Genomic DNA, 11,876 nt, shown 5'->3' with positions numbered 1-11,876 from the left:
TGCGGATGCGCTGGGAACACTGGGAAGGGCCAGGTGCGTGGTATTTTAGCGATAGAGGCGTTTTTGAACGTTGAAATTCACATTCACACATTGAAAATCACATTATCAAAGCAATATGTATCCTTGCTTTAAAACAAATATATTTTTATAAATTGTATAAACCCAACATACTGAACATTTCTAGTTTATTGATAATCATCAATTCTCTTGAAAAAATCTATAATCTTTTCAAATATTTATTTTAATATCCAAAAGAGTCTGAATTCGGTTACCTGGAATTTCCAAACAATTGTTCACGTAATTCATGGATGTGCCTTATTAATTTAATAATTGATAATTTTGTCATTTAAATAAAATGGCAAACAGTTAATTTGATCTTAAAAATATGTAAAACTTTTAACCACAAAAAAACCTTTTTCATAAAATCTCAACTCATAGTTCTCAAATGTTTGAAACATTTTTGTCATCTTTCTAGTAAAACAAAGCATTTTTTTTACAAATATTTTATTATTGTTTCATTTTTGATATGGCTTATGTTACGTTTTTTAAGCATTATAAATAATTTCTGTTGAAATTGTTTTATTACCATAAAAAGTTTCAAATTAAACGCTAATTCCAGTATCGGAAACAAATAAATAAGAAGATCTAGTTCTTCTAACGTGATCCTGATCTAGAAATTTTGTGATTCCAGCTTAATTTTGATTCAAATTTGTTATGGCAAACAAAAATGTTTTGATTTCGATTTTGCCCTTGGTTTGAAGGGTTAAAAAATATAAACTTACCAACCAAATGTTACAGTTTATTCCCATACGATCATATCGTAATTTCTCACACAAACCCAGCAGAAGAAAGCTCTCTCCCTTTTTTTTTTTTTTTTTAATTTATATTTATTCAAATTTCTTTTCCATGTACATTCATTCAGTTAAAATATTATTGAGTGTCCAATCACAAACGATGACTTTTCACCTCAATTTTAAATACTAGCAACTTTCATTTATTCATGAAATATTGTAGCTTTCGCTATTCAGTGATTTCAAATGCAGGAGGTCCTACATGTACAAAAGGGAAAAGGGATACCTTAAAACTAACTTATAAACTATATAAAGAGCGGATCAATGCAGCTGAAGACTGCAATGATTTTTGTCGAAATGCATCAATTATCTTATTGGACATAACATCCAAAGTGTCAACTTCGGCTAATTGATGAAGTTCACTGGTGCTGAACCAGGGAGGAAGTTTCAGAATCATTTTCAGAATTTTGTTCTGAATCCTCTGAAGTTTTTTCTTCCTGGTTAAGCAACAGCTTGTCCAGATCGGCACAGCATAAAGCATGGCAGGTCTGAAAATTTGTTTATAAATTAACAGTTTATTCTTGAGACAAAGTCTAGAATTCCTGTTTATAAGTGGATACAAACATTTAATATATTTGTTACATTTAACCTGGATACTTTCAATGTGATCCTTGTAAGTAAGGTTTTTGTCAAAAGCAAGTCCAAGATATTTCACTTGATCCTCCCACTTTAAATTTACCTCATTCATCTTTATAATGTGATGACTTTTTGGTTTAAGAAAATCAGCCCTTGGTTTGTGAGGGAAAATAATAAGTTGAGTTTTTGCAGCATTTGGAGTAATTTTCCATTCTTTCAAATAAGAATTGAAAACATCCAAGCTTTTTTGTAATCTTCTTGTGATGACACGAAGGCTTCTGCCTTTGGCGGAGATGCTTGTGTCATCAGCAAAAAGTGATTTCTGACATCCTGGGGGCAAATCAGGCAAGTCAGAAGTAAAAATGTTGTATAAAATTGGACCCAAAATGCTTCCTTGAGGGACGCCGGCACGTACAGGTAGTTGATCAGATTTGCTATTCTGATAACATACCTGCAGAGTACGATCCGTCAAATAATTTTGAATAATTTTCACGATATAAATCGGAAAATTAAACCTTTTCAATTTCGCAATCAAACCTTTATGCCAAACACTGTCAAATGCTTTTTCTATGTCTAGAAGAGCAGCGCCAGTAGAATAGCTCTCAGATTTGTTGCTTCGAATTAAATTTGAAACTCTCAACAACTGATGAGTAGTTGAATGCCCAAGGCGAAATCCAAACTGCTCATCAGCGAAAATTGAATTTTCATTAATGTGCGTCATCATTCTATTAAGAATTATTCTTTCGAATAATTTACTAATAGATGAAAGCAAACTAATGGGCCGATAGCTTGAGGCTTCAGCAGGATTTTTATCCGGTTTCAAAATCGGAATTACTTTGGCATTTTTCCAACTACTGGGAAAATATGCCAAATCAAAACATTTGTTGAAAATTTTGACCAAGCAACTTAAAGTTGCTTCTGGTAATTTTTTAATTAAAATGTAAAAAATGCCATCCTCACCAGGGGCTTTCATATTTTTAAATTTTTTGATAATAGATTTTATTTCATTCAGATCCGTATTAAAAACTTCATCTGATGAAAATTCTTGTTCAACAATATTCTGAAATTCTATTGAAATTTGATTTTCAATAGGACTCAAAACATTCAAGTTGAAATTATGAGCATTCTCAAACTGCTGAGCAAGTTTTTGAGCTTTTTCCCCATTAGTTAATAGAATATTATCACCATCTTTTAAAGAAGGGATGGGTTTTTGAGGTTTCTTAAGAACCTTTGAAAGTTTCCAAAAAGGTTTGGAATAAGGTTTAATTTGTTCGACATCTCTTGCGAACTTTTCATTTCGCAGGAGAGTGAATCTGTGGTCAATAACCTTTTGCAAATCTTTTTGAATTCGCTTCAGTGCAGGATCACGAGAACGTTGATACTGTCTTCGGCGAACATTTTTCAGACGAATCAGAAGCTGAAGATCGTCATCAATAATGGGAGAATCAAATTTGACTTGGACTTTAGGAATAGCAATATTCCTAGCATCCAAAATTGCATTAGTTAAAGATTCCAAGGCTGAATCAATATCAGCTTTGGTTTCTAAAACAAAATCATGATTTAAATTATTCTCAATATGATGCTGATACCTGTCCCAATTAGCTTTGTGGTAATTAAACACAGAACTATTGGGTCTGGTAACTGCTTCATGAGAAAGTGAAAAAGTTACTGGAAGATGATCAGAATCAAAATCAGCATGAGTCACTAAAGGACCACAATACTGACTTTGATTTGTCAACACCAAATCAATTGTTGATGGATTTCTAACAGAAGAAAAGCAAGTTGGCCCATTCGGGTATAAAACCGAATAAAGACCAGAAGTGCAATCTCTGAACAGAATTTTACCATTGGAATTTACTTTTGAATTATTCCAAGATTGGTGTTTGGCATTAAAATCACCGATGATCAAAAATCGAGATCTATGCCGAGTAAGTTTATTCAAATCCCCTTTGAAATAATTTTTATTTTCCCCAGTGCATTGGAATGGCAAATATGCAGCTGCAATCATAATTTTCCCAAAAGAAGTTTCAAGTTCAATGCCCAAACTTTCAATAACTTTTAACTTAAAGTCACGTAACGTGCTATAAGTCATACTACGGTGGATAACTATTGCAACTCCACCGCCATTTCGATTCATTCGGTTATTAGTTATTACTTTATAATCTGGATCACTTTTCAAATAAGTGCCAGTTTTTAAAAATGTTTCGGTTATAACAGCAACATGCACGTTATGAACTCGTAAAAAGTTGAAAAATTCATTTTCTTTCGCTTTTAAAGAGCGAGCATTAAAATTCATAATATTGATGGAATTACTTAGATCCATGATTAAACTTCAGGGTAAGAACAACATCATTCGCAAATTTTAATCCAATCTGGATTGCTTCCATCATGGATGTAGCATTACTCATTGTTTGAATCAAACCAAACAGTGAGTTTTGCAAAAAAGTCATTTTTTCAAACGTAACATCGCCGAGATCAGAAGATCCCAAAGCGTTGCCAGCAGAAAAATTTTCAAATGAGATTTGAGGTACCTGCCAAATTTCAGAAAGATTGGTAGAGGATTTAAAATTCGTGGATGAACCCGAAACGACGTTAGCATAAGAAATGCCATTGTTGTTACCTAACTTTTCCACGGTAGGGGTATTTCTAGCATTGTTCGAGTGAGACAGCACGAACGTTTGATTTAAAGATGCAGGTAAAACCTGACTTTGAGAAAATTTCGGTTTGGATTTCGGCTGATGCTTAGCACGAGAATCCAAAACCTTTTTTCTGATGGGGCAATCCCAGAAATTTGATTTGTGATTTCCACCACAATTTGCACATTTAAATTGGGTGACTTCTTTCACGGGACAATTGTCCTTGTCGTGAGAAGAATCCCCGCAAACCATGCATTTTGGAACCATGGCGCAATGATCAGTACCGTGACCGAATGCCTGGCAACGCCGGCACTGGGTCAGATTCTGGCCATTACCGCCATGTTTCTTAAAATGCTCCCACTTTACCCGTACATGGAACAAAAACTGAACTTTGTCCAAAAGTTTCAAATTGTTGATTTCATTTCTGTTGAAATGAATCAGATAAAATTGTGAAGTCAAACCAAAGCGAGAAATATTCCCGTTTGATTTTTTCTTCATTGGTATTACTTGGGATGGGGCAAAGCCAAGCAACACCTTAAGTTCGTTTTTGATCTCATCCATCGACAAGTCGTTGGAGAGACCTTTCAAGACCGCCTTGAATGGCCGAGCATTCTTGGTCTCATACGTGTAGAAATTGTGTTTGTGGTTTTTCAAATAACCAACAAAAGTTTGGTGATCTTGTAAAGATTCCGTCAACAAGCGACATTCTCCTCTTCGACCAAGCTGGAACGAAACTTTCAAATTGCAAGTTTCCTTGCAATTCTTCAGTTGCGTTCGAAAGCTGGCCAAATCGGAGACGGAAGTCACTACAATTGGCGGAGCCTTTACTCGTTTCTCGACGGCAGAAGGCTCAGTACGAGGAGAAGGATCATTGTCTACAGTTTCGGATAAAACACCGAAACTGTTTGCCAATGGAATTGGAGGATTGACCTCACATTCAGAATCAGAATCAGACCTCAGAAGAGGCTGTTTTCTTTTTCTGTTTCCGTTAGCCGGTTTAGCGTTCAAACGCTTCACCGACGTAACGACCAAATCTTCAGAAGATTTGCGTTTACCTTTGTTTTGACGCATTTTGCAAGCAAAGTTCTCTTAAAAAGATGGCTTCGTTTGTAAAATACAACAAAATTTCAGGTGGGGTTAGTCTTGAAAAGACTGTTTAGAATTTTGGGAAAAAAACTCAGGTAGTCTTTAAAAAGACTGTGAATTTTGTTTTGAAATAACTCTGAGCTTAGGTAGTAAAAAATACCGCAGCTCTAGTGTCCGTTCACCACGAAGGTTCGCAAGACACTCTTCGTAATTTCTGTTGATCAACAGATAAGCAAGAGCTATGCACAAATTGAAAGAAAAGTACAAATCGCTAGGATAGCTCCAAATCTTCACTGTTTACCTGAAATTTGATTCCAAAGCCGAATTCAGCGACCAAAATAACTAAAAGAAATCACAGTCTGGCCTGCAAAACATATGCCGCATGTAAATAATAGGCCGTGCTATGAGAAATTTTTAAAATTGGCACTTTTTTCTCACTTAAACTCAAATATCTTGGCGCTGGAGTATCGAAATTGCGATTTTTCTAGAGAAAAATGTTAGTGGTTTCTTTCATAACTTGATGGGGACTTTTGGAAAAGTACATTGTTTTTGATTTTTGACCACCTTATGTTATTAGTGGTCCACTTTCAGCTTGAATTACTCCTTTGCAAAACAACCCTTCAAATACAAAGTGTTGTAACGAGCTCAAAATCAAGATTTAGATTGTTGATTTTTCTTCAAAACATTCAAAAAAAATTGAAGCAAAATATTTTTTAAATCATCCAAGGTTGAATAGAACCACCCTAAGCACCAACTAGCAGATACGAGTATTTTAAATCAATTGAAGAACTAATAAAACAAGCTGTATCTAAGATTAAGCAATTTTGATTCATGGACAATGTTATCCAATTTGTTTGATTTTTTTTTCATACAAAAATGTGTGAAAACTTTAAAGCGCATCTCGCAAATTTCTTTTTTGGAAAAATAATGGTAAAAAAACAAGAAGAAGACGAATTTCAATAACTCTTTAAACGTTAGCAAGGTAATTGGCTAGGCTTAATACTAGGTAAAAGGTTACAAAAATTTCGTTAAACTGAAGTTTTGTAAACCTTATTTTGTAAACTTCAAATATGATATCAAAATGGCTCAAAAGTGACTTTTCCAATAATTTTCCAAAACTTTTTTTTTCACATAAAAAATTAACCCTAAATCAAATCGAAACACTGGATATGAGCTTTTTAAGTTAAAATTAAGTATTAAAAAGACTGGTGCGCACCTTTGCCCAGTGCGCACTTCTGCCCCGCACAAAAAATTGATACCTTTTTGTCAAAAGATTTAATATTTAGCTTGGAATTTCTACTTTACTTAATTTTAATTTGTTTAGTTAAAGATTTTTTTTTGCCAACTCGTCCATAAATTTTCATGTAGATTGATTCAAATAAACAAAATAGTAGTTTTTGAAATTCTGAAAAACGCTTTTTGAGTGAAATTTCTTGTCTTTTTTTTTTTTTTTTTAAGGTTCAATAAACCAAATTTTCAGTTTTTGCTTTTTGAGTGTTTTTTAATACCCCTGACTCAAGGCGGTTTCAAAAACACTCAAAAAGCAAAAACTCGAAATTTGGTTTATTGGACCTCTTCAAACAAAAAAAAAAAACACCCCAGATGTGTTAAGTAAATTTAACGTTCAAAACTAAATAATATTGAAAATATTTACTCTTCGATATAAGTGTTGAAAAGTTAAACTTTTCAGCACCCATTTCAGTGCTGAAAAGTTCAACTTTTCAGCATTTATTTTGAAAAGTGTTTCTATTCGAATCTTTTATTTTTGGTAAAGAAAAGTAGGCCGTTTTGTCGTTCTGGAATAACAGGAAAAGTAAACAGTTTCAAGACGGAATTGAAAAATAGTAGTTTATGCAACAAGTTGGAAAAAGAAGATTTTTTCAGCACGAGTTGGATAAGTACAACGAGTGCTGAAAAAGTCAAGTTTTGCAACAAGTTGCTTACAACATTTTTTGCAATTCCAAAAAAACGCTTTTTGAATGGAATTTTATGTCTATCCATGTGTTCAGTAAATTCACCGTTCAAAACAGAAAAAAATATTGAAAAAATTTACTTTACCACACAAAAGTTGAAAAGTTAAACTTTTCAGCATTCATTTTAGTGCTGAAAAGTAGAACCTTTCAGCACTGGTATTGAAAGGTATTAATTTTCCATTCTTATATTTTTGGTAGGGAAAAGTAGGCCGTTTCGTTTCTCCAGAAGGACAGGAAAACATGACAGTTTCACAGCGGAATTGCAAAAAAAAAGTTTATTTTGATTGTTTTTATTTCAGTTAATTAAAGTCAGATACAGGCAAATATTCATAACTTTAATAAATTTTTAAATCTGTCTCAAATGTTATCAACAGTTGAAAAACTTCTTCTGCTCTACAGCACCACGTGTTGGAAACCCCTTTCCACGGACACGTGTAGCCACCATCACTGCCACGCTCATTCAATTTTCAAACTTTCTAATTGACCCAATTTCAAGCAGCAGCAGCAGCAGCAGCATTGTCTTCGTGAGAACCACCATCCTTTTCGACGGTGGCGGCTTTCGATTGTTCTGATCAAAGTGTAATTACAGAACTTTGGAGTGAAGTTGGGCTTGGTGAGCTGAGCTGAGATGGTTTAGCTTGGAGGAACCCTTAAGTCCCCTAAAAAAACTAGTCTTGAACTAGATTTGACAGGAAGTGAGGAGCAGCGAAAGTGATGAATTCGATGAACCACGTGGGTTTCGGCGGTTTACACTCAACACTATCAGTTGTCAAGATTTCCAGAGGCTTGGATTTCCTTTGTTTGTCAAATGAGGCTAAATTGAATTTTTGTAGTTCGTTATTCAAACTTCAAATCCCCGATTACTCATTGATTAGTCATGATTCTGAATTTAAATGGCACCCATTACGACCACCAGCGTGCGCCTCTAGAATCAAAACAAAAGTATCAAAACAACAAAATTCCAGAGCAAAACAAAAAAAAACGACAAACAGCCGTCATAACCTCGTTTCATTTTCTTATAATTCCATCGCCACACACTTCCGTCTTCGTTGACCACTAAGCCTGTGTGTGACTTTTCTATTTACGCACTTTTTTTTTTCTTCAAAACAACGAACAAACACACAGACAAACAGAGAGACAAACGCGCATTCCTCAGCGTTCCGATTTCGTCACCCGCGAGCACCAACACAAATTTAAAGTCAAACGAAAAGGAAGAAAAAGAAAAAAAACAACATAAAAAACTGTTTAGTCATGTGGCGCTTGAGTTAGTAAATTTTCTGAGAAATGAATGGAATTTTTCGTTTTCGTTTTGTTGTTGACTTTTTTTTTTCAAGTGACTTTACCGTACTTGAATGAAAAGTATGAATGAATTTTCGGAGCAGCACATATCAGCCCGAGTGAAATTGATAACATTTGTGTAAACACTGAACATATAGGGATAGATAACTGTTGAGCAAACATTTCAAGAAAATTTCAAAACTTTGACAGAAAAAACAAGGGTTTCCAGATGCGTTTATTACTTGCCAGTCTGCCAATTAATTACTCAAATTACTGGTCCAAAATGATTAATTACATAAATTACTTAATTACTTTTCACTACAATAAAAAACATTTAATTTAAATTTAAGTATTCATTTCTACGGTTCTAAACTAAATTATTTATAAATAACTCATTCGATAGCTCTTTCAAAAACTATGCTGTTTGTTTTTTTTTTGTACCAAAAATGGAAAAATTGCCGTTTAGAATGAATTAAAATATTTTTTAACAATTTGTTGGATTGGGGGTAAAACAGGTTTTCGCCTACTTGATACAGCATTTGACGTATTGGTCATAGGGTTAATAAGATCTTTTTCTTTTTTCAAAAATGTTTTATTTAATTATTTTTTAAAGAAATATTACAACTCCAATACTTTTAACTAACGTGAAATTGTCCGAGGATTCCGAATATGACAAAATTGAGACCAAAAAGTGCCGTCTTCTCGGTCTACAGGGCAAAAACTAACGTTGTAAAATGTTTGTTCTAGAAAAACCGTAAAACTATGAGAAAAACTGCGATTGGCCAAAAAGTTATTACTGTAGGCTTATAGTCCATGAAATTACCTAACTTTTGACCTATGGGAGTATGGGTGTTGGAGGCTGTTGGGAAAAGTTATTAAGGTTTTAAAAAAATCCATTTTTAACAGTAATTTGCAAAAGCTATGAGAAAAAGTCAAACCAATCCTGGATGTCTATAGCACATTTTGAAGGACTTCAAAAGACCATTCGAATGCATCTAAGAGAGTTGGAATTGATGAAGTTTTACGGAAATGCGAGCAATTTTAAGATTTTTCATGTTTTTTGGACCTCATACTTCAATGCCCGTTTTACCCCACTTTCCTTTGTCGTAGAGGGCTCATATTTGGCATAAGTTCATCTCATGTATAGACAAACAAACGCTGAAAGTTTCATCCCAATCGGAGCACCTCGATACGACCTCTAGAACAAACCGAGCAGAATCTACAAATACTGCCTCTTATTGAAAATAGCTATAGCCGATCAAACGTCAAAAATGCCCCGCACTAGAGGGCGCTGAAACTTTGGGTGATGTTTACATAATATCCTACAGCGAGTTAATTGGTTTGAAATTTGGAATTGTTTTATTTTATTTTATACCATTTTCAGGTAAAAAATAAGTTGCTCAATTGATATGAACAATAATATTTGCTTTATGGCCAATTTAACCTGGTCATAATCTGATTCGAAATTCCATTATGTTTCACGTTTCAATCAACCGTACCCTTATCAATCAATTGTAAAAGATGAAAAAAACTGTACTGCTTTATTTCAATATATGAATTTTAATATAATTCATTAATAATTTAAAATTGTTTTCAGTTTATTGCAAGCCGAATGTCATTAAAATATAGAAGTTGTTGGAAAAAGGCCCCCTGGTTTTTCGAGCCAAAAAAAAAAAAAGCTTCGACAAATATTTGCAGCGGCTTTTCATGAAAATTGTGAAATTCATCAAAATAACGTTAAGTTTTAAAATGTTTTCCAAACATTTGGTTTTAAATATTTGATCCACATAAACTTCAACTAATTTTGAATGCCTATCAGAAGGAAAAGCATAAAAAATTAGTGAATTCTAATGTAGCTCCTAAAAAAAAAAACATATTTTTATAATTACTTAATAAAAATGAATAGATTTCGGTTTCACAAAACATTTTTCGCTGGGTAATATGTCATGGCGTTGCCTTTTGTTGTTAGTCAGCTTCGATAAACAACATGAAAGAAATAAATTTTAGGAGAGTTTTAGGAGAGAACTATGATGAATAAGGCCTTCGACATACAGAACCAGTCTTTTTTAATCTTTATGTTTCATTCTTATTTGAAATTAATAAAATACTGTTATAACAGATTATATATAAAAAGTAAATAGTTTCATTGAAGAAGTACAATGTAAAAAAAAACAATTGCTTTAATTACTCAAAAATTACTTTAATTACCAATTAATTACTTAAAATTACTCTGATTACTATGATTTACTAAGTAATCAAAGAATTACCTTATTACCAGCTAAAAATCAAAGTAATTTTTAATTACTTGCCAGTCTGAGGCTTTCCTGGAAACCCTTGAGAAAAAATACAAAGAGAAAGAAAACTGCTCTATTTTCAGAATCGGAAATCTTCCATAAATCATTGTGCGTGTTCCCCCAATTTTTAAACACTTTGAAAGAATGGGGAAAAAAGTGCCAAGAAAACCTATTTTTGTGTTCGATTCCAGTGGACCGATATAGAATCCGGTCGTCGTCGTTGCTGGCTTCGGGGTCAGTGACAGTCGAGGAGTCGAACGAACCGAAAACAACAACTCTGGGTGTGTGTGGAAAATGGTTTAGGTGTTTGGGTGGTGAAAGATTGGAATTTCATTCACTACTATTAGTGTGTAACGGGTCAATAGTAGAAACGAAACGGGATTTTTGTGTGGTTTCAAGCGGGGCTTTTAAGTAGCATGGGAGTAGAGATGTCCAGTTAGAAAAAAGGAAAAAAAATGATTAAAAAGATTATTAAACCATCGCAACTATGTTTGTAAGGATTTTTTTTTAGATTTTGAGACCTTTTTTATTTGCCTGTGAAAAAAATATTAGAATTCTAAGAAGAGGATTTTTGTTTCTTTCTTTGTCACAAATGTGGCAATTAGGGCACCAATACGACTTAAAGTTGGTTATTAATCGAATAATTTAAAAAAAAAATCAAAGAGGCAAAATTTTAAACATTGAATAAGTTTCTGTAAACCTATACGCTTTTTGTAAAAGAAATGTCAAGTATATTTTTTAAATGTTAGTCAGGTAAGATTTTAGATAATAAATCTTTGAACTTTCGAATAACAGATCATACAAATTTTTAATTATCATGAATTCTTCAAAATAGATGGAATGAGATGAAAATTTGATATTCACTTCAAATTGTATAATCACCAAACAACCTAAAAGAAAAAATGGTCCTCGGATTCGTGATCAGGTCTAGGCAACTCCGATATCTCCGAATTCCGAAAAAACGTAGTTTTCGTCGAAAAAAAATACAAAAATAGTTTCCAAAATTCTGCCATTTTTAGTTACTTGATTGTTAAAATGTTTAACGACATGTAATTTTAAGAGAAATTTCATGAACTTTTCAAATCTACAATAACCCAGAAGGGTAATTTTTAATTTTGAACAAAACTTTTTATTCTGAAATATCGTGATTTTATTCTTTTATTTTCTAGATTTAACAATATT

This window comes from Culex pipiens, chromosome 3 (assembly GCF_016801865.2).
Source record: "Culex pipiens pallens isolate TS chromosome 3, TS_CPP_V2, whole genome shotgun sequence".
NCBI classification, from domain to species: Eukaryota; Metazoa; Arthropoda; class Insecta; order Diptera; family Culicidae; genus Culex; species Culex pipiens.
The sequence above is the reverse complement of the archived record's forward strand: the minus strand, read 5'-3'. Positions refer to the sequence as shown.